The sequence below is a fragment of the Ixodes scapularis genome, unplaced genomic scaffold (assembly GCF_016920785.2).
Source record: "Ixodes scapularis isolate PalLabHiFi unplaced genomic scaffold, ASM1692078v2 PGA_scaffold4__175_contigs__length_147842914, whole genome shotgun sequence".
Lineage (NCBI taxonomy): Eukaryota > Metazoa > Arthropoda > Arachnida > Ixodida > Ixodidae > Ixodes > Ixodes scapularis.
The window spans coordinates 9253594-9277769 of NW_024609879.1; positions in this window are offsets into that span (position 1 = coordinate 9253594).

Genomic DNA, 24176 nt, shown 5'->3' on the forward strand with positions numbered 1-24176 from the left:
CGCAGCAGAGTGTTCATGGGCTTCGGCCTACTCCAGTGAGCTCCCCAGGTCCCCCATGGCCCCCGCCGTGCACCTCTGTTTGCGGAAGCCGTAGAAGCAGTCCGGAAGCCGCCCGCCGTCTCGAGGTGTTAGTTGAGATGGCGCAGCACCAGTCTCTCCATCGTCTTTCCAAGGCAGGACGCGAGTGAAATGGGCTTGTAGGAACCTGCCTCGCTTGAATTCTTGCCCCCCTTGATCAGTCAGTAATCGCAGCGCGCCATTCGACGGTGACGTCGGCGTGCTCCAGACTCTGTTGGTCAGCTGTAGCAGCCGAAAGAACACGGTCTCGTCTTGTCTATGTTTCCCGGGGTCTCAACGATATCCCGTCCGTCCCCGACGAGAAGCGGTGGTGGGGGTGTTCTGCGATGAAATAGCGCAGTTATGCAACGTAATCCTGCATCCGAGTTCTGAAATGGTGGAGCCATGGGCAGCTCGAGGCTACCCTGTCGCGAAGCGTCGGGGCCCAAGGCGGAGGCGCCTGGGACCGACGTGAACTGGTCTGCCAGCAACTACACCACCTGGGGGACTGTGATCTTGAGTGCAGCCGCCATGCACTGCACGGGTTTGAGCGGCACCGGCCTCCACGCAAGCACGTTGGCCATCCTTCAAGCCCGCGTCCCCGTCGCTCGTCTGCCAAGGGTCTCGCAGGGAAGTCGCCACTCACGCCTAGCCAGCCACTTTCCGTGTCGGCGGAACTTGGCGTCCAGTCTCTGGAAGGCCAAAGCGTCCTCCGGCTTCTGGGTGCGCCAGTAGCAACCTCAAACGCTTCTCCTTTGGGTCCTCAGCTCGAGCCAGCGGAGAACGGGATTGGCTCGGGGGAAGGGCACTTGCACTTTTCGTGTGGCCGCCCGGAAAGGCCAGGACAGGATGTTGACTGTGAAGGGCTACCCTGAGCAGAGTGTGGAGTCGATAAGAGTTCTATAAACGTCCCACTTTGCCACAATAGAGCGTTTCGGCGGGGCCTTGACCGGCTTCCTCACGGTTATGGGAATGTACCCACTGCCGCAGCTGTCGGGCTGTGGTTTTTCCGGTCAGTCGCAGGGCGCCGGCCGTGAAGGTCAGGGTGATGACCGTTAGCCGCACCCGTACACGGACGTACTACGTGGGCTGTATAAAGGCCCATACGCACATTCGCGTTTGAGTGCGGTGCGTTCCCTAGCGGCAAGCGGACGCGCTGTGTTGCGAAGACTGCTTGCGCCAAACTTGTACCCACAGTTGCCTTGACACGCAGTCAACCGCAGTCGAGAGCCAATAAGAAAGCACTACCGTCGCTAGTGGCTCACCAATAGTAAGCGAAATCCAAGGCAACATGGCGGCGCGCGGCGACAGCATCGAAGTATTCGACCTTGGGACAATCTCGCCGGCTTCCGCGACGTTTTGTCAAGCTTGAACCATCGCATCCTTGGAAAATACAGTCTCCACCGCTCCCCAAAACGAAAAAGCAAGCACTGCGACCGGCGAACCGGACACGTCTCGCCGAGTCGGCCGGGTGGGGCGAGCGAACACGTCACTCCTCTCCTCTTTCGGCTTCTGATTAATCGAACGCAACCAAACGCACCACAACGCTTCGGAAAGTAGAGCGCGTCTCTACTCGCTTGCGTCGCGCTGCCGAGCGTTGCGGGAAGGTGCGCGTCGCTCCGCAAGCGACCGCGCCTGGCGTCAAGGACTCCACAACGCGCTCAAACGCGTTCAAACGCGAATGTGCGTATGGACCTTAATGGTGATGTCTCGGAAGTTCAGTTCGTGCTCAGTGTCCTGCAGCATCCTCCCCCTCGTTGTTGTCGCGTTGTCCCAGGAGGCCTCTGGGTGCGCATTGAAGTCGGCGCAGATCAGTGCTTCCTCTCTCCCTCTCGATTGAACCGTGACGAGAACCCGCGGGTTCCAGGGCACGCCGCACGTGATGTAGCAAGCCGCCACATGCATGTTTTTCCTGTTAATGTTCAAGGTTGCCACCGCGTACTCCGACATCTCCGACGAGAGGCCAATAAGGGTCAGGCTATTATAATAATAATAATAATAATAATATCTTTATTTCCATCAATTTTGATGGGGGAGCCCGAGGAAAAAAGCTGCGATATGCAGCTTGACTGGTCCTCGGTCCCCTTACAGTGGTCAGCGGCAAGCATCAGGAAACAAAGATGAAAATCACGTCAACTAGCAGCTGCAGGTATTGTTAACAGAAAAACAAAACATATAACGCTTTATGAAAGGAATGCATTATGTACAAAAATATTCACGCAAGTCTTTGAAAGTCAAGTTTTCAAGAGAAACATTACTACTGCAAAAAGTATTTAACAAATTTGGAAGAGTAAATTGGAGCATCTGAGAGCCATAGTTCGTTCGCTGGGTGACCATCTTCCACTTCTCCGCATGACGAGTAGAATACACTGGTGAATTTTCCTCTAACAATGCAAGATTTTCTAGGAAACATGTGCCCTTTAATCTTTCACTCTTAAAACTGGTACAAAGTCGATATGAATACAATTTATGAACATCAATTATCCTATAGGTTCTAAATAATTCGGCAGTGTGAAAATCAAAAGGCACATTACCTATACCTCTGAGTATTTTCTTTTGTAGTATGAACAGTTTTTCAATATTAGTTAACGTTGATGTACCCCAAACGAGGTAGCAGTAGGCTAAGTGGGAGTAAAACAAGGAATTATAGATCAAGAGTTTCACATTTGTTGGCAATATGTAACGGTAGCGATTTACAATCCCTACCACGCGAGCTAGTTTTGGAATAATATAATTTATATGGCTATCCCAGGACATATTTTCACTAAAAAATACTCCGAGAGTTTTAAAACAATTGACTATTTCAATTAGAGACGAATTAAAACGGAGATGCTTAGACACCACCACATGTTTATTTTTTGGACGAAAAATAACAGCTTTTGTTTTGCTACTATTTACTATCAACGAGTTACTATCACCCCAAGATTTAATTCCAGACAGAGTTAAGTTAGCCATATCGACTAGGTCATCAGCGTTTTCGGAGGAAAAGAATATGCTTGCATCATCAGCATACATTACAAATTTTGCCTCCTTATTGACGTTAATTATATCATTTATGTACAAATTAAAAAGGAATGGCCCTAATACACTACCCTGTGGAACGCCTGACGTAATAGGCTTAATAGTGGAGGAATTACCATTGATGGACACATATTGCTGTCGATGCCCTAGATAAGATTGCAGAAGTAATAGCGCCTGCCCACGGATACCGTAAACTTCAAGTTTTTGAAATAGGACCTTATGACTAATACAATCGAATGCCTTGGTAAAGTCTAAAAACACCCCGAGAACCAAGTTTTTCTTTTCAAAGTTTTTTAATATAAATTCTTTTTGACTAAGCAAGGCTGTTTCAGTTGAGCAATTATTTCTAAAACCAAACTGCGAGGAAGTAACAAGGTTATGTTTTTTTGAAAAGTCTACCAAACGGCGATGAATTATTTTTTCTAGCGCTTTAGAAAAAACGGGCGGTATAGAAATGGGCCTGTAATTCCCCAACTCATTCTTATCACCTTTTTTGTACAGTACGGTTACTTTCGCTACTTGCATCTTTCTTGGAAATACACCACACGCTAAGGAGAGATTAAAAATATGATTTAAAACGGGGGCAATTATATCGACAACATATTTAATTGGACGTATCTGCATACCATCAGCGTCACAGCTACTACTATTTTTTAAGTGCATAATCACGTTAATTATTTCTGAGGCAGTACTTGGTTCTAAAAAAATTGAGCTACAGTTTCTATGGCACATGTATCTGCAAGCATCAGCACCATCGGTATGGACGGCTATATTTACAAAGTGCTCGTTAAACAGATTGGAAAGCTGTTCACCGGTTAATGTAACTCCGTTATGCACTAACGTTTCAATGGCAGTTGACGAAGGAGCACCTTTTACCAAAGAACCTATGTGTTTCCACATTACGTCAGTGCGTCCATTCGCGGAAGAAAAAAGAGAGGAGTAATAACTTTTTTTTTGCATTTCTTAGCTCTTTAGTTAAGCAGTTACGATAGGTTTTGAATGTTTTAAGTGCATCAGGGTCACGCGTTTTAAGAAAGCGTTTGTAAAGTATGTCTTTCTTACGAATTTTACGAACTAAATCGAAGGTTACCCATGGTTTACGGATCTTTTTTGATATATTCTTCTGAGAAATTTCTTGCGACACGTGGAGAACGGCGCGAGGCGCCGCCCCCGCACGTCGTGGTCGACTGCTGGACGTTACGTAGTCCCTGAAACACAGCTTAGCAGCCGGCACGTTGAGCTCCTGCAGCGCAATGGCCTCGCAGCTGTGCTCCTTCAGATGGTTCTCAAAGTCCGCGAGCCGATTCTAAAGGCTTTTGCACTTCCACTGCAGCGCCTACACTTTGACGCGCAGGGGACCCTGTCGGTGTGGCGCAGGGTGGGCGGCCATCGTCGGAGTAGGTGAGGTGGGCAGCGGTGAGTTTGTAGACAAACTCCTGCAGCCCTCAGAGGATTCGTTGCAGCTGCTTGGCGGCTGCACTTCCCACGAATGGTGGTGTTGTAGCGGCTTTCAGCGAAGCCCGAAAGAAGTAAAAGAAGTGCCCGCGCGATCACGTCCGGGTCACCAATTTGAAGCGTACTGAGCTTCAACTAATTTATTTACACTATTTACATGATGTTAAATTTGAGACGCGACGAGCCGACCTTGCGGTTGCCGTTGTTCCTCGATGTCTCTCCTGTCTCAAGCTCCGAGAGAGGCCGTGATCGCGCGGGCACTTCTTTTACTTCTTTCGCGCTTCGCTGGGAGCCGCTACAGTGTAATGGGGCGCATGGCAGCGATGAGCTGTCGGAGAAGGCCGTGGAGCTCGAGTGCACGCGCGGAGCCTTGGGCATCCTGTTTTTGTATAGCTGGTGCGCCCGGCCTCGGAAAGATCAAGCATTGACACATGGTGGCGAAGTCAGCAAGCGTCTCACCGGCTGCGTCACGCAAGTCCCCGCGCCGGCGCACCTTCCAGGGGAGCTCTGCGGGGGCATGCATCGAAGCTGGTCCCTGCTGTTTGACTGACCATCCAGCCTGAGGCGCCAGGGGGGCGACCATTCTGATGTCACGCCTCTGTGTGACCTCGGTGTCCCCCACGGCCTCCCGTTATCGGTGTTCTCCGGCCTTCGACGCCGCCACGCTGCCCGTCGCATCTCCGGATTTCGGCGGCATTGCTGGATGCTGTTCCACGGGCTGGTTCCAGTGCCCCAAACTGTTGCCACCGGGGGGGTTCAGTCTCTCTGCCATGCTGTTTTTTTTTGGGGTGAGACAGTTGTCGCTGGTAATTCAGCTGAATCAGCCGCAGGCGTTGACCTTGCTGTTGAAGATGCATCTTTTGTTCTTGCTGTTGCTGGTCTGGTTGCTGTTTGCTTCTTTGTCGCTGATCTTTGAGGGAGTCGGGTCTTCGCTGCGCGCCAGCCTCTGCCCGAAAAGCCCATCTCCCTCGCCATGTTGCCAGCTTGGACGTACGCGGGACAGCGCCGGTCGAATGCGTCGTGCCTCTACTGCAGCTGGGGCAGCTGGGGGAGACCACGCGCGAACAGGTACCCTTCGTGTGAGCCTCTGGGCAGGTGGTGCAGGCGTTCACCATTGTGCATGCCGCACGGACGTGGCGCAGACTCCCGCAGTTGCCACACTGCTTCGGCCGAAATGTTGCGGCCGAAACCGGCCAGAGGATGCCACGAACGCTCACCCGCTGCGGAAAAGGTCCGTCAAAGAGGACCCGAATAATGGGGCCCGCGTTGAATTCTTCCGTCGCCTGGATATTTGCGGGGCCTGGATACCCTCCCGAACCTCCGCCCTTGTGTCAGCTGAGAAGCGTCGGCGGCCGACGCCCATGGACCGCGCCTTGGGGAGGGCGAGGTGGGTCTTCACTTTGATGTTTCGCATCAAGGTCACTGCCAGCAACTCCTCCAGAGTGGCCCTGTCCTCGGCGGCGACGCCCACGATGTCGAACCACGGGTTCGCCCCGGTTTTCGTCGCGTGTCCCTTAATGGCAAGAACCAGGGCCCTCGCCAACTTGGCCTTGATTTTGTCGTTGAACTGGGCCCGCTCGAATGGCGGATAGGTATGTTGAAGGGGCCAGTGACTTGTGCGCTCTAGGTGGAATTCGTTTAGAGGCGATGCAGCGAAGGTGATATTATGCTCTCCGCTCATTCCATGCGCGTACTTGAAAGAGTTGCTCTTGCTTACTTGTTTGCCTGTCTATCAGCTGGAACCGGTTATGCATGGCGATATTGGCCCCGAACCGTGTCCCGTTCGGGAACGGTATGGCCAGCTTCTCCGTACTGAGACCGGAGTGAGCTTCTTCCCCGCAGCGGCGGCGCAGAGTTTGCACGCCCTAAAACCATCATCCTGTACTTTCAGGAAACACGTGTCACGTCCGGACCACGACCATCGGAGATCGTAGAAAAACTCTGCACAACCAAGCTGACGCAGGGTTTCTTTGCGGAATCTACCCGTACGTCATCAGCAACAACTTCGCTGCCAGTATCGACCGCGAGGGTGATCAAGAAATTCCAACGCTACATAAGCAACTGATTCCGGACGGCCCCGACACAGGCAGCAGCGGCGGCACAGAGTTTGCACGCCCTAAAACATCATCCTGTACATACAGCTTGGTTGGAAAACGTTTTCTGTTTCGTTGGTATATGCTTGCCGCCACTGCTGCCGCTGCTGCCACTAAGCCATAGAGTGTGTTTTGTGCCATGTCAAAACCGAACGCCGCATGTTTGCAATGTGGTTTGCCCCTTCCAGACGATGGGACCGTTGTAGCTTGCTCCGAGTGCTCTTTTAGATATCATTTCGGATCGTGCAGTGGTATTTCTGAGGCGTCGTTCAGAAAGAAAGGCGAGACTGCACGTGAGGACTGGAAGTGCCCGACATGCAGAAAAGGCACGCAGAGAAGCCAGTTAACGAAAAAGGCAGTGCCACCGGAAGTGGATGTTTCTCGCATGTTTATTTCAATCAGCGAAAAACTTCAGATCTTCACGAGCCTTAAAGGAACCGTCGACGGCATAGAGCAATCCGTGCAGATGATGTCAGAACAGTACGACGAAATAATGAAACAACTAGCATGTCAAAAAGCAGACATCAAAAACCTGAAAGCTAGAGTAGAAAGGATTGAGGAAGCTAAATATAAGGACGAAATCTCTCAGCTCAAATACGAAATGAATGAACTAGAAAGGAGAAGCAGGCGCCTGAAACTCGAATTTCACGGGATCCCGCAAACTAACAACGAGAATCTGCTCCAGCAGCTGAATCAAGTGGCAGCTAAAATAAGCGTACCTGAACTTACGGAATCGGATATAGTGTCCGCCCACCGGCTTCCCTTAAAACCTGGAAAGATTCCTGGGATCATTGTCCATTTTGGGAAACAACAGACTCGCGACCAATGGCTTGAAAAAAAGAAATAACTAAAAAGAGACCAGGAAACAATCTTCATTCAGGAAAACATGACTAGACACAATCGAGCCCTGCTTCACGCCGCAAGAGATTGGGCTAGTACAAGAAGATATCAGTATGTATGGCACAAAGACAGAAAAATCCTTATCAGAGAGAAAGAAGGTGGGCGAGCAATCGTCGTAAGGAATATCAACGACCTTCACTGGATTCGATAAGCCATTAAACATATTCCTGCCTGAGTGTTGCCTTTGGTTATCACAGTAAAATGGCGACAGCGGACATCTTACTACCACGAGAACTACAAGATTACTTGGGCACGAGATATGCCACCTCACTTAAATGTTTCCATTTGAACACTAAATCCGTTAGAAATAAAGCGGCTGATTTAGAATTGCTTTTCGATACACTGAACGTCAGCTTTGACGTAGTCCTTTTCTCTGAAACATGGCATAAACATGAAAGCGACGCTTTCAAACTTTTAGATTATAACAGTCATCGTTTAAACGGGCCAAGCCAACGTGGTGGCGGCGTTTCTATGTTAATAAACGAAAGTTTGAGTTACGAACTTCTGGCCGACTACTGCCGTTCAACGTGTGATTACGAAGTGCTTTCAATAAGTGCAGATCAAAATGTTATAGCGGTTTTCTATCGTCCTCCAGATGAAAATATTACAGTTTTGTGCGAGTTTTTGAATGATTTTTTTTTTTAGTTTCTTGAGAAACAAATGTATAATGTGATTTGGGGAGGTCACTTCAATATTGACATGCTAGGCGACAATACATCAAAGAAACAGGTCACTACAATCTTTCAAGTAAATGGATGTGTGAATGTTATCAATCGACCAACACGAAGTACTGCTACGTCTAAAACACTAATTGACCTATTCATAACCAACTTGGAACAACAAATAATAAAATCGAGGGTAATAGCCTGTGATATTAGTCACCATTTTGCAACATTTATTTGTGTAAACAAACATTCTAGTATATGCAGAAATCCCAAGAATCGGATTTTAGTTCAAAATATTACTATTGATGGCCTGAATAGTATAAGAGAAATTTTGAGAAATGAAGGCTGGACTGACGTCCTGAATAAAATTGACGCGAATGATGCTTATGAGGCATTCCTGGATACTTTCCAAACTATCTATAAACGACATTTTTCTCTAAAATCAGTGGGGCGTCACAGGAAAGCTCGGAAGCCTTAGATAACAGCAGAATTATTTGCAAAAATACAAATAAAAAATAAGCTATATTCGAATTTCCTTAAAACAAAAGACCCAGAAAAGCTTAAAATTTTTAAGGCGTACAGAAATAGACAAAACAAGGAGTTGAAGAAATGCCAGAGCTGTCTACTACCACAATCATTTCAGTACGGCATGTAATCGTACTGATCTGATGTGGAGAAAACTTAATTCTGTTTTACATCGCAATAAGGCGCAAAATAACGTTACGTCTATAACCTACAATAACATTTTTTTTCTGGTAGTTCTCTTGCCAACCTTTTCAATGACGTTTCTGTAAATATAGCGTCTACTTCAGACGCAACCGACGCGCGTAGTTACATACAAAAAAGAGTTGAAGAAACTATTTATTTAAGTCCAGTCACCGAAGAAGAGATAATAACAGTATTTCACAGGCGTAAACATAAGTAATAGCTGCGATGCTGACGACATACAGATACGCCCAGTTTTCTATGTTTTGAACATTATTAGTCAATGCCTAGCACATATTTTTAACCTTTGTCTCGAGACGGCCATATTTCCTAAAAAAATGCAAATGGCGAAAGTCGTAGTACTTCATAAGAAAGGTGATAAAAATGATATAAACAATTACAGACCTGTTTCACTTCTTCCAGTTTTTTCAAAAGGTCTAGAAAAAATAATTCACATTTGCCTCACCGTATTTATTGAAAAGCATGACATTCTTACAGAATCACAGTTTGGGTTCAGAAAGAAACGTTCTGCAGAACTAGCTTTGTTAGATTAAAAATAATTTATCTTACATAATTTTGAAGAAAAGAATGTAGTACTCGGCATATTTATAGATTTTACGAAAGCATTTGATTTTATTAACCACGAGTTGCTTATTCAGAAACTTCATATCTACGGTATAAGAGGACACAGAGCGCTCCTCATTAAATCATATCTTGATAATCGCTGTCAGTTTGTCAATATCGGTGGTAACGTCTCCAATATAAAACCTATAAAATCCGTGGTACCACAAGGTAGCATACTTGGGCCACTGATTTTTAATATATACATAAACGACATCATGAATATTGTGCCGCAGGATAAATTTATCATTTACGCTGATGACACCAGTATTTTCTTATCAGCTCGGAAATGTAATGATATCATCCCAATACCAAATGACTTAATGAGAAGGCTAGAGGCATGGTCCTGGTCAAATAATCTTTTAGTGAATAAAAATAAAAATAAAGCTATGCTTTTTAGTCCTAAAAATCAGAATATTTCACTATCAAGTGGCATCGTTTTATACACGTCTCCCATAGAAATTGTAAGCACTTTCAAGAATCTAGGTGTATTGTTATCAAATCACATGTCTTGGTCTCAGCACATTGATTATATTATTTCAAAACTAGCTGGTGTCATCGGCAAGCTCTATCGACAACGTTTCATCCTCCCGCAAAGTGTTAAGTTGCGCTTGTATAAGACTATTTGCATCACATTTAAACTACTCTCATCTAATATGGGGCACCACGACAAAAACAAATCTTCATAGAATATTTTTATTGCAAAAAAGGGCGATACGACTTGTGTGTAGTGTACGTCGTGACTTTCGAATGAACCTAATTTTTGCTAATCTGGGGATAATGAAAATACATGAGTATTACAAATATAGACTTGCCGTGAAATATAAACGAGGTACATACCGAGAGTAAAAGTTTCCTATTTGACTTGGCTACCCTCAGAAAAAAAACGCAAACACATACCCTTCGTCACCCTGACCCATGGATAATAGATACATCGCGTACTGATTACGGCCTTCAGATGATTAGAAGAACCCTGCCTACATTGCTCAACACTTTCTCGCATTCCAATGTTGATATAGTATCGTTAATCCCACCTGAGACCCGTGAATATTTTCTTTGAAATAATGTCGTGTTGACTTTTTTTTTTTATTTTTCAAGTCTATTTTCTTCATTGTTGTGTGTGGCTGATATCTAGTTGGCATTTTCGGCCCAGTGTTTGCTTGTCTTTCTTTTTTTAATATTTTTTATTCCTGTTTTGCATTAGTGAACTTCTTTACTTTGCATAATCTTCGCTTTGTATAATTTTCGACACCGCTGTGTTCCTGGGAAGGGGGCTGGGGACAGTCAAGCTCCTTGTAAGCTTTTTTTCCCAGCTCCCACCATATATACATGTATATGGTAAATAAACTATTGTTATTATTATTATTATTATTATTATTTTAGGTGTGGCTCCGGTTTCGGTGGTCTGCGAGCCGGCTTCTCCGGGTGGGCTCCTGGGCCAAAGAAGATACAGACCCACAAGTTCGACTCGGGGAGGTGTCCGGTGGCACCTGCGCCACGGGTGCGGGTGAGGAGCCATATGGAGCCTGGTCACTGGTTGGTTTGACCGAAGCGGCTCGTATCGCTTCGCAGAACGACTACGGAGCCCTCCATGAAGCCTTCCCTCCGCGTTTCGGACCGGAACCGTTACCATATTTTTTTTTTTTTTGTAATGGCGTCCTTTGTTTGAAGAAGTTTCCTAACCAAGGAATCCGCAAACCAAGTCTCCGACCTAAAGCGGCTTTACCAATAGTGGAGGATTAAGAAGATGCGTATTTTATGATTCGGTTCCCTGTTTTCTAGTTGTTGTTTTTTTTTCATATGGAGAGAAAAGGTTTTCGTTTTGAATATCGGAAATATTCGGAAAAGTAACGGTTTCTTTTTAAAAGTATCTAACAATCGTTTTTCTTCTCAAGTAATCCAGTAATCTCGTAGATCAATGGCTACGCCACAGCTGCCACAAGTCATCCAGGCAACTTTAGTATTTTTGCATATGTAACGGCCTTGCAAGAGCTTTGCGTGTTCAGAGCATGTGTCTATAGGGTTTATTCGCTGGACGCCACATTTCAGCATGCTGTTCTGCGCGTGCGCATATCAAAGTCACGTTATTAGACAGCTAAGACTAGTGATCTTGATGGTGTGGAATGCGCGCTGCAAAAGAACTGTGGAAGCTCGCCGTCAGCACGTGCTTAGAGTGCCTTCATGTTCGCTTTGCTTAGAGTGGTGCCATTCTTTGTAATACCACTTGCCGACAAACCAATGTTGTGAGACTGGTTAGCCCGCTGTTTTCGTCAGCCATTTTGTAACCGGGCTAATCCCCGTTAGGGCTATCTTCTTGGTTAGAAAATGCGATCCTCGCTTATGCGAGCTTTATAGGCACGATGCCAACGTGTTGCATGCCGTTGTGCCGCGGATGTTCCAGGCATGGTGAGAAGTTGTACCGATTTCCAACGAAGCCGGAACGGAGGACGGCATGGTTATATCAGATCAGGAGTAGGAGGCCTCTGTGGGAACTGAGTAACTCGCTAGCCTGCGATGCGAGTACAAGAATTGTCCGTCCCGAGTGCGCGCAGTGTCGCGAAGTGATGAAAATATACTTCGTCGCAGCTTAGCATAGACTACTGTTTGCCGGACGTGCTAAAATCGCGAGCGAATCACCCTGGACGGCATCTCGGCGGCTCCGCGAGCGCTCGTGCGGCGCGAGCACCAGTTAGGGCAGTCAAGAGTAGCGTCTCGTGCTGGTACAGCTTTGGCGGTTAGTCCATGCTAAGGTGAGACGAAGTATTAGCAGCGAGATGTTTCAGTGGCGCCCTCGTTTGGTTACCTTTCGTAACGTCATTACCTTGCGAACAACAAGTTTGACGGTGTTTGTAATGGGCATGGTGGAAGCCTGAAATCATAGCGCTTTCAAAGCAACACTGCCAACACCGTCAAAATTGAAGTTCTTACATTCCTCTTATTTGCGCCGATGAAAGATCCTTTGCTGACGTCACAGTCAGCATTTGGCCATTTGTAATGGGCCGACCACAGCGACGCTTTCGATCGCTCACGTCGCCAATTGGGTCCCTTAATGTCCCAAGATCAAACAAAGCGGGTTCAGATCGTGGCCGTCAAGGCAGTGACTAGACTCGGGGACGACTTTCTGCGGACGAGACACCCGTGCGCTCCCATTCATAAGTGCTACTTTGCAAAAGCGATGGACGTGCAATCTTCGCTGTCCTTTAACTGCCCCCAAAAAACGCCCGCGTTTTCTGTACATTGTTCCTGAAAAGCAGCTCAGGAGCGAAGTACAGAAAATGTGCCACCTGGGATAGAGAAAGCCGTCCCTCTGATACATGTACCGTTACTAACAGGGTAACGTCCTCGTGAGAACATGCATTCACCCTTTTTTCTCGCAGAGTAATATAAAAAAAAAAATACGCAGCTCACGTGAGGCTATATCATAAATGTACGGTGTCAAAAAAGTATAACCACTTACTTGTTTCACTTAGTTCTATGCAAAGACAGAATTCGTCTGAAACGTCGCATTGCTATTTGTTGCAGCATGTTGTAGATGAAACCCATCCATATAGAGTCTAAGCAGACGTAGGGATTCGTTCATGCTGTGCTGTGTTTAGAAACCTGGCATACCTTTTCAGGAGCACTTGAAAAAATCCTGCTTTGAGGACAGGCGAGCAGATGGGTGGCAGCGTCTGAAACTGACTGCCGTGCCAACATTGTTTTTCTCCCAAGGTTAGTAAAGTGACAATCTCAACCCACTGAAGCAAGCAAGACCGGCGTGTGGAAAGACAACAGATATATCTGTCCTCTTGCCATGTGGGGCAGTTTGGAAGTTTTCAAGGTATCCCAAACACTCCTCTTCTGGTGTCGTGAAATTATGTTAACCAAATTGGTGTTATTTAGTGTCCATTAGTATATGTACAAAATAAAACAGTGACAAATGAAAATGTTCCAGCTCTTTATACTATTTTATTCTTATCTGAACTGTCAACAATATTTAGGGCCACCAATATTCCCTCTCTTCCTTACCATATTTTTATATGATTTTTATTGTGAAGAATTTTATTTTTCATGACAGTCATTGTAGCTACTATGTTGCCATTGAATTTCTTCCAACTTCTCCAAATATGCACATGCTGGCAAGCCTCAAAAAAAGCTGCAAGCTGCAGAGCAACAACTCCATGCGCCAGTCAGGGACTCATCGAATTTGCCTGGAGGGCCGGGAGCCACGGAGCCACATCAGGTTAGCCCAACTGCGAGCAACACAATTTTTTTCAGGAACTTAAATCCAAGCACTGTCTTCAAGAAAGGTTGCACCGATGGACTGCTTGGAACCTCTCGTGAATCACCCATCACGCCTCGACTGACGGGGCATTTTCTAAAAAGATCTTGAATGACACTTCAAATGAAGACAGCACCACAGGACATCACACGTCAGCATCTCCTGCAGCAGCGTTTGTTCAAGATGGCCTCATCCCTGAAGATGATTATGTAAATCTGGTGCCAAAAGGTTTGGCTACTTCATCAATTCACAAACCACTCAAAGATCCAGCGACAAACTCCTCAAGCTTGCCTGCAAGACGTCAACTTCATACGCCCGCAACCACTTCGGCAACGTTTTTGTTAGATGACCGCACCTCTGAGGATGACCGCATGTCTGAGGATGACTGCATTTCGTAAAATGACTGGATTTCTGAAGGTCAGTGCTCTTCTGAGGATGACGGGATCTCTGAAGATGGCCGCATGGACCTGGAGCCAAAAGGTGCAGTCGAAACCACGTCGCCACCTGACCATGACTTACCACCTAACATAGAATCCACACCAGAGAGCATGTCAGCACGGGCAGGAAACCTCTGCTGGGTTCAGCTAACGAAAACCATGATTGATATTACCAAGACGTACAAGAAGCTCCAGGTACATCATGAAGCTACAAAGCCGCGCCCTGAAGGAACTAAAGAGCGGAGAGAAGCAACTTCGCGTGCTTGGTCAGAACCCGCAGTTGATGGCTGATGACCACAGAAAGGTACTCGCCGAAAAAAAAAAAACAGCATGGGAATTCCAAGGTCTATGTCGGCAGTGAAGCAAGCTCTTCAAGTTAAGTTTGCCTGTGGCAAGACGGGCTACGAGCTGCTCCGAACCATCGACTATCCACTTCCTAGCACCAGAACACTCATGAGATGAATGCAGATTTTTGTCTTTCTGCCTGGGGATTCTCCAAGAGGTTTTCAATGTATTGAAAAAGAAGGCCGACACAATGCAGAAAAGTGACCGAAACTGCGTCTTGTTCCTAGATGAAATGGAGATTGACGAAGGCATTCAACACGACCAAAGTCAGGACTGTTTCCTCGGGTCCATCACACTTCCACCAAAAAATGATGCCGCCAATCGCGCTTTGGTGTTCATGTTGCTAGGAGTTACAACACTGTGGATGCAGGTAGTGGCTACCATTTCACGGGAGGGTCGCTTGATGGCGAGCTTCTCAAAGTCTTCGTTCTGAAGCTCGTGCAGTTGGGTTCTGAAGAGAGGTTGAACGTACTTGTGGCGACTTGTGACATGGGTGCGGCGAAGCGGGCTATGTGTGGAGAGCTAAATCTTCTGAGCACAAAAGACGCGGATATAGTGGTCAGCATTCTCGTCCCGTTACTTCACAGACGCCGCCTTTATTTTGGGACAGATGCGGCTCACTTTCTGAAGAGCATTGGATGCCACTACCTAAGTCTCAGGTTGAAATAACCTGAGACTTAGGTAGAGAAGAAGCATCAAATCGTAGAAGGGACAGAAAATAGACAGGACGACGTCTCAAACTCACCTAACTTCATTTATTTTGTCCACCTCCTTATATAGTCCCAAACTCAAGGTCATCTCCACCAACACAAAAGGATGAAGTCTAAACAGTTCAAGCGCCACAGCCTTCGTCAAACAAGAACGTTGTCAACGTTCTTGCATTGTTTGACGAAGGCTGTGGCGCTTGAACTGTTTAGACTTCATCCTTTTGTGTTGGTGGAGAGGACCTTGAGTTTGGGACTATATAAGGAGGTGGAAAAAATAAATGAAGTTAGCTGAGTTTGAGACGTCGTCCTGTCTATTTTCTGTCCCTTCTACGATTTGATGCTTCTTCTCTACCCCAGTCTCAGGTTATTTCAACATGGTTAATATTCACCAGCTCGCCTGCACCCTTACGATTGTTTCTAAGACTTACCTCATTTCACCATATTGTTCGCCCTGCGCCCGCCAGCACGTGGTCATGCGGTCGCGAGCAATTAAGGTCTTGCTGCTCACTGATGGCTCTAGAGGGAGAACGTTACCGGAACCCCATGCCTGCCCCATCGACGTCACTGCTTACGTGACCCGAAATACGATGTACGAGTTGAGAGTTGGCAAAAACCTGGATATTTTTTATTTCTTGAAATAAAAACTAGGGTATCTAGGCAAAATCTGTTTTCTGTACTTCACTTCAGAAGTGTCAGGCATCAACTTCCACAATTATTTAAGCAAATCCTTGAAATTGTTGTTCAGCCCCTTTAACAAGTGCACAAAAAGGTCGCTTTAAATTTTATCCTAGCGGTATCAGAATCAATCAGAGGTCCGAGCAACGTAGGGCCGATTGTCTCTTTTGTGGCAATATCTCCGTAGGTCACCAACGAAATGCCACACCGTTCCTTCTTATTTTCACGTTATTCATACGTCAGATACCACGCTGAACTCTGAAGTCGCTTTTGACCGGCATCATATGACGGCTTCCGCGTCTGAAATCAACTCGCCGTGACGAACGACAACGAACAAAGCATCCGACAATCTCCGGCCCAGCTGGGGCCAGCCACTGGCTTGGCGCTGCCATCTTTCCTGTGACGTCACGTATTTGGTTTGGTCACGTGACGAATGGTCAAATTGCCGTCCAATGGCAGCGGCCTTGTGGGGGTAACTTTCGAGTTCAGACCGGAACCCCGGTTAATCACTCTAAGCCCCTCTACCTCGTTGCCCTTTTCATATTCGCTGGTCCAGGATTTTGGACAAATACTGGTGGGTCTATTCTTCGTATTGGGTAGTAGGTCGCGCCATCTAGCGAGCGAAGTTTACAGCCTGTTCGCGAAAGCGGCCACCCCGTGTTGTCTGTGCCTCAAGTCGTACAATGTCAATGTTTCTCGCATGCTTCAGTGGAAATGTAGCGATTATAAAATGGCGTCTGGAGAGGATATGGGAGAGGGGAACCGGCAGTTGGCACTACCCTTAGCAAAGCGGGACATGAAGGCACTCTACACGTGCTCAGCAGTTGCGCACAGAGCTATGGCCGCCAGTGGACACTCCCTATTCGCGACGTGACCGATCGAAAGCGTCGCAGTGGTCGGCCTTCCACGATTGGCGGAATGCTGACTGTTAGGTCAGCAAAGGATTTCCCGTCGACGGAAATAAGAGTAATGAAAGAACTTCAATTTTGATTGTGTTGGCTGTGTAGGTTTTAAAGCGCAATGATTTCTAGCTTCCAGCATGCTAATTACAAACACCATCGAACTTGTTGTTCACAAGGTAATGACGTCACGAGGGATAACCATAGGAGGGCACCACCCAAACCACTCGCCGCTAATACGGTCCGCTACCAAAAGTACGCTGCAGACAGGCGAGAACTTTCGCCCGACGGTGTCGGCTCTACGCTCGGCTTATTATTGGTAAAGGCTCTTTATGCTCCAACGTGAACGGACCAGGGTTGGGCAGAAATACTGAAGAATGTATTTGGAAATACAAATACTGGGATACATTAAAATAGTAGCTAAAGTACTGATCCTGAAATATATATGTTAAAGTGTATCGCGATACGTATCGGAAATACATTTTAAATAGAGGCAAAAAGTATTAGGAAATACAAATACAGGAATACATTTTAGAGAGGGCATAAATATAAATACAGAAATACTGATACTGCAATACATTCTTAAAATTTGTTTGAGACGCCAAATGAGATGAAGCTAGAACTTGGAAGTGGAAGTTTTTGATCCTGAAATTACCTTCCCGTGGTCTTGGCACTTTGCATTGAAGGTAGAGTGATTTCGGACGACGAGGAGTCTTCAATGGGCTTAAAAAAAACGTTACATCAAGGACTGACCGCGGTCCCTTCCCTGACATTCTGTCTGTCTGACGAGGGATGAGAAAAGACTTCGACCTCTAAATTATATGGCATCCTAAATCTCATCAAAACATCACCACGCCCCTGTCCAATAAGGATGCACCTTCAACATTTATCACATAACGTCACGGTGGAATGAACTGGTATTCTTTATCTCTAGGTGTGGCCTTGAACATAAAACTTCACCACGCTGCTGTATGAAAAGACAATACGTACTTTCGTTGTAGGTTACCTCGTTGGAGATCGTGTAGGCAGTGTCATTTGGAATTTTCGAGAATAGTGGACCACCTGAAGCCTCCTGGAACACATGTCTTATCTTCTGTTACGGTTGAAAAAAACGATACGGTGGCATCTCTTTTGTGAAGGTCCTTCCTGCCGATTCTCCGGCACCGACGCATGGATCGCAGTCCTTAAAGGGGCCCAGCAATCATATTTAAGCGTCTAACTTTTTTGCGGTTTCCACGTCTCTTAGGGGTCGGGCAGAGCCTTTTATACCGGGAGAGTTCGGCGGTTCTTTGATCCAGCCGCCAGTCTGGCAGCACTGATCAAACAGTCTGGCAACTGTGCGCATCCGCCATGATGTGCCTTGCCGTCTAGCTTGATTGCACCTTTGCATTTAATTGCATTATAATTATAACCTTAAATTGCAAGCTTCACCCTTGTTTGGTGTAAGGCTGGTGGCGGCTGATAAAACCCGTTTGCCCTACTGACTCGAGCCGGCAGTCGGCTCGCTAGAGTCCATGGAGCGAGAGACGACGATGAAAATGATCGTTCTGCGCTGCGCTCTGCCAGACGTTAGATGAAAAAGAAATGGGGGGCTGCAGTGCCGTTGGGTGCTCGAACAACGCGAAAAAGGGGTTCAGGATGTACCGGTTCCCGCAAGGAAAAGAAAACCGCGCAAGGCACAAGATCTGGGAAACAAAACCAAGAAGGGCTGACTGGATGCCGAGTTCTCGATTGTGCGAGGTAAGTTTATGATTGACGTATGATTAACGTAACAAAATGCTTGATTTTTCGACTTTCTCCTTACGCCAACAAAAGCGCAAACGGCGAAACCTACACGTGTATGCATCGCATGTCAGTGGGGACCCACTCGCCGGGAGGCACATCATGGCGGAAGCGGCGCCCGCTGAGTCCGCTAGACCTAGCGGGCCGTAAGCCCCTCCCACCCGCCGAACTCTCCCAGTATAAAAGGCTCTGGGGTCGGGCAAGCCAGCGGCCACGGAGAGAGTAACTAAATATCAGTGCGTCATATTTTAACCGGACGACGCGGTAACCTCCTCCACCGACGAGGGCGACCCGCGGTACCGAAAGTGCGCAAAATGTGACGTCTTTGGTCCTGGGCCTACTACTGGTCAGAGCCGCTAAAAGCTTCTTTTTAGTCGAAATACAAAATATAAGTGGCGCGAACCGTTTCAATTATTTATAAAAGTAGTTTTTGTTCAGTATTTTAGATCGAAAAAGAAACAAATGCAGTTTATAAAGTACGAAAAGAAGAAAAGACCCGTCAACAAGCCCGCCACCAAGCGGCGGAAAAGGCAGCGCATACTAGGAAAGAGTAGTGGGATCAGGCACCGACACGGAAAGGTCTCGGATGTACGCAGCGGCGCTGCGGTCGTATGGGAAGCAGGATCCGACCGGATCCGAGCGTTCCGAAGGCCTTCGGCGAGAAGCTTTGTCTTGCGGTTTGGCCGTTTTGCGGTATGGCAGCGCAGAGTAGCTCCCATTCTGAACTGATCTTTACCACGTGTTTGCTGTCGTTTGTGGCCATTGAAGTGCCATGCCGACTTGGTGTTTAACCGCGCAGCAAATGCAATGAGAGCCGCTCTGGTTGCCCGCTGCATACAGCCTATACAGAACACGCTTTAGTGGCGCCCTCTCGCGCCGTCGACACGGAGTGCGGCAGCCGTGAGCGCTCGATGAGCTCACTACTGCTTTTCTACTTCACGGCCACTCTCAAGCAACCAAGGACGTCATGAGGGAGGTTATTGTTTGCTTGTTTTTATAATCTTGATTTGCCTATAACTTTTAAAATAAAGGGAATTTCAAGAAAAGAAAAGTTTCACTAAGTTACTACGTTCAGTGCGCTCAGGTTCGGTGCAAATTAAAAATTAGTAAAAAAGTCGTTGCAGGGCCCCTTTAAGTTTCGCCTTGCCTACTCCAAATAAAGACCTCGGGGATATCAACCTGATATTGCCGGCACAGGTGCGAGCTCTCCGTGAAACAGCGCGCTCGAGACAAGTCGCAAGTGTACGAGGTCTCGGTCGGCACAACGAGGCCACGTCTGACCTCCTTAATGGGTTTCGGATCACCAGAGCAGCGGGTCACTTTCATGTCGGCTGATGACGTGCCCTTGAGCCGTGTAATACTACGGGCGCAGCCGCAGACGTTCTCGAATATGTGTTGAACTTCACTGCGTGGGTCATCCTACTATTTTAAGTCAACCACTGCCAGGCTGGTGCTGCAACGGACTGTGACTCAGCTTTGCCGGCTGGGACGACTGTCTACGCTAAGGAAAGCGAGACGGTTAACAGCGGGCTTTGGATGCCAGCAAACAATGACTCAAGAAATCCCTTCCTAGGGACCTGCGGCACAAGATGCTCTGACTCCACTCCTGGCACGCCACCTGGTTCGAGTCCCCGACTACGCAACACTTCTCAGAAGAAAGAGGACAAATAGAAAAATAGTTTGGAGAATCGGAAGGAACCTTGGCCAGCATTCAACAATGCCCCAGCATCTCCTTCACCCTAACGCCCTTAGAAGTAAAAAAAAAAAAAAGCGTTCGGATTTGTACTTTTTTTTTTTTGGGGGGGGGGGGGAGGGGGGGATTATTTCTCAAGAAATGTAACGAAATACATTTTACCCTGATTTCATCGCGATAAAAAGGAACATTTCAAATGTATTTCGATACAGAAATACAGATACTGGCGAAATAAATGTATCGCGATACAGAAATACAGATACAAAATATATATTTCTGAAATACTATCGCGATACATTTGTATCGCGATGCTGCCCAACCCTGGAACGGACGCAACACGCATCGGCCCAGATCAACGTTCTTCGGTGACTGAGCCACGTCACGCCGCACTGAGAAGTGCCCGAACGACCGCGGTTACTGTCCAGCGTAGTGCAGCGAGGTCCAGCGAGCCCCGACGAACAGCACCACTTTGCGCCTGAGGGTCTCCGTGGCAACCGTATCGCCTCCACAACGTATTACCGCTTTTTGGTCGACACCAATCCTGCAGTCGGTCGGTTTCGCTTGTCTATGTGGTGTTGCTATGCTGAAAGCAGGAATTCTGGGCCGTGGTTATCAGTTAGAAAACAAGCAAATGATGGGAGCCAACGAGTGGAAATAAGCATTATTTGCCTCGAAGTTTCACACACATGTTAACCGAGAAAGAAAAAAATCACAACATCTCGTCATTCGATGGAAGCCGCTCGGCAGATTCGCCAAGGGGCTCCTGCGATTCCGCAAGGATGCCTCGATGAAATTTATGCACTCTGTATTTTACAGCGACCTCTTTCTGACAGATAGGCAGTGCGTTATTATTACAGTACATTTCACGTTGACTCAAGAAACTGACATCGAAGAGGGCGGTCGATGCCTAAATTACGCAATGTACGCGTTCGAAATCGTTGCTCACTTTACAGAGCCCATACAAACAATAATGCAGATTCAGTCCCACTTTTGTTGCGTACCGTGCTATTGTTTATAAGCTGAGACAACCCGGCTGATAATTTCGGGTCGGCTAAACAGTTCAGGTGTTTCACTGAGTCCGCCGTTCCTGTGCCTTCGACGGCGCTCGGGAGCGGTTATATGCGATCATGTGCGTACGACTAGAACATGATCACCTATAACACACAGATTAGGTCATTCTTAATTCTAATTAACTCTACCTTTGGCGGGTCATCCAACTTCCAGCTTTTGCCGGCACCCCGCTACCACCGTGTTCGGCGGCCATATCGAGCATTGGGTGTTGCACATCTTCGGAGCTGTCCAGAGCCAAGCATGCACTCGCCCATTCCAGCGCACGACCGTTCAATATCCACTCACACCGACACCGGAACACGAAAACTGCAGTCGACACACAGTGAGAACGGTAGGTTCAGATCGAAGAAATGAGTCGCTCGCACACACACGCTCCGACAGGTCTCGACATCCGGATTCTGGAATAGGGCAGTTCTGTGAAGGGGTTCGCCCACTCACTCACCGTCAAGGCGCGGATTCAGGCAGTTGGCCCAGCAATCCTTAGCGCCCGGCACCTCGTTCCAGCTCAGACAGCCGACGGGCAGCTTGTCTTTGGGCAGGCAGTCCTGGCTCACGCTGTCGTAGAAGTACTCCGAGCGCGGTACGCTCGGAATGCATGGGAGCCACATCGCGGGCTCGTCGCACGGAGACGCTGGCGGGAAAAGTGCGTCAATAGTTGAACGCTGAATTCCTGTTTGATTTAATACTCCGACAAAAACAGGAGGTTCGAGCTGGCAATGACCAAGCAACGCGGTACTTACACTTAGTTACTTTTTGCGGTAACATGTGACAATAGTTAGTTACTTCCGGGGGGGGGGGGGGGGGGAGGGGGACTGTAACCCAGCTTGCGCTTGTCATTTTTACGACGAGGAAACGCTAGATGAACCTTAAAAGTGATGAGGACAAGGTGTGTCAGTGTAGGTCATCCCTGAATAAACGCGTTAAAAAGCAACAAATCATTAACGACGACAAACATTGAAAGCGTCTACCGCTTCGTAAAGAAGACATATATTGAGCAACGAGTAAGTATACGTCTTAGTGTCCAGCTCAGGTAAGGCGTGCCTTTTGTATCGCATTAAAGAGGACCGTACTTTTGAGAGAGTAGCATGGAACGGCATACAGTTACTCCATGTGAGTAAAGTTTTCACGTCTCAACATGACCACATAGAGGCCTACGCATGGCGTGATAGCGGACACCCGCCCCGAGACACACAGCGACAAGACCGCACAGAGGTCCCTCTTGTTGCTGCGTGCTTGCCTTGTGCTCGTCCAGAAACGCTGCATGCAAGGAGCGCTGCTTTGTAGCCATGCTGACGCAAGCTAGGTGGAGCTCCGGGGATCCACAACAGATGACGTATGGGGGGGGCTTGTCTATAAGCTTGTATGGAGTAAACACCTCGGTGTGCTGGCTTTCGTTTCACGAGTAGCGACAATGCACAAGGCGCGTGGTCCGTGCGGCACTTAAGAGCGAATGGCGACAAACCACTCACACGTGGCACATGACTTGCGCCTCTGCACGACAATGTTATTCGGTCTGTGGAAGGAACGCCAAGTGTCATCCAGAGGTTTTAAAGGGGCGGAGCAACGATTTTTTTACTGCGCCTAAATACCCCTTAGAATATATACGTTAAGTTTACAACTTACGAAACACTTGTTAGATTTCCTCCTTGTCAATGATAGTCGAAAACAAATAAAAAAAGAAGCAGCATTGTCCTTCTCAAATGTATCCGGAACAGACGGTCACGTGATCTGGAGCATATGCTGGCCGTTTATCTTAGCCACTCGCTGTGGTTGCGAGAGCACAGGGCACGTCCTGAGTTCCAGATATTGTTATAGACGATCGATGGCACAGCGTCGGGCGACCGCCGACGAGTAGGTGCAACATGCTATTGTAAGCACGTCAAAGCTACGTTCGCGCGCGCCCTACGCGTGATTGCACGCACTGGGCACCAGTGAGGCACCATGCTTGCCATTGTCTACGGGGAGAGTAAGTCATCTGCTCCTTGCGCGGGGGTTGCGATGACGTCAAAACAGCGTCTAGTTCTGATTCGGTCTGATTGGAAGTATAATAAGTAGACCTTAATGCTTAATACTTTGAGGGGTACCCACTTTTTTTTTTGTTTTTTTACAATCATCCAAAAAGTGCTTGGCGTTCTGACATCATCGTAACCCCTGTGCATGAAGCAGACAAATTTGCATTCCGCATAGACATTTTTCGCATAACCTTATACCTGCCCGCAACTGACGTACGCTCGACCCGGTTTACTTTAGAGCGAAAGCTTTATGAACGACACTTTGCGGAGATTTCGTCTGCGTCCCTTGCCGTCGCCGCACGCGCAAAAAATGAAAAAAAAAGTCTCTTTTTTTGGCCACGAGGAGAGGGAAGTTGGGACTCCGTGTCCACCGTGACGCGCGAATCGAGCGAAGACGAGCGAAGAGAGATGCCGTGACGTGCGGCCAAGAATTGCACAAACTGAGGGTCAATCATCGTGTCGTATGCTTAGAAGACTTGTTTAAACATTTCTCGCTGTAGGCGAATCCCACTTTGGCTATATCCAGTTGGTACACGTAATGTTGAATAATTTTAGAAACTTTCAACACGCTTACCCTCCTACTTCATCGATCAATGTTGGCAGTGGTCAGTGGCACCCATGGCGACAACCGCGACGGCTATAAACATAAACTACGTCGCACCTCTGCCGTCAGGCATACGTGACGGCAGCATTACTCCCGCATTGCGTGACAGCGCTACACCTTTAGCTTTCGTTTCTTCGCACATTGTGAGCGAACAATACGACTTTGTTCGATTG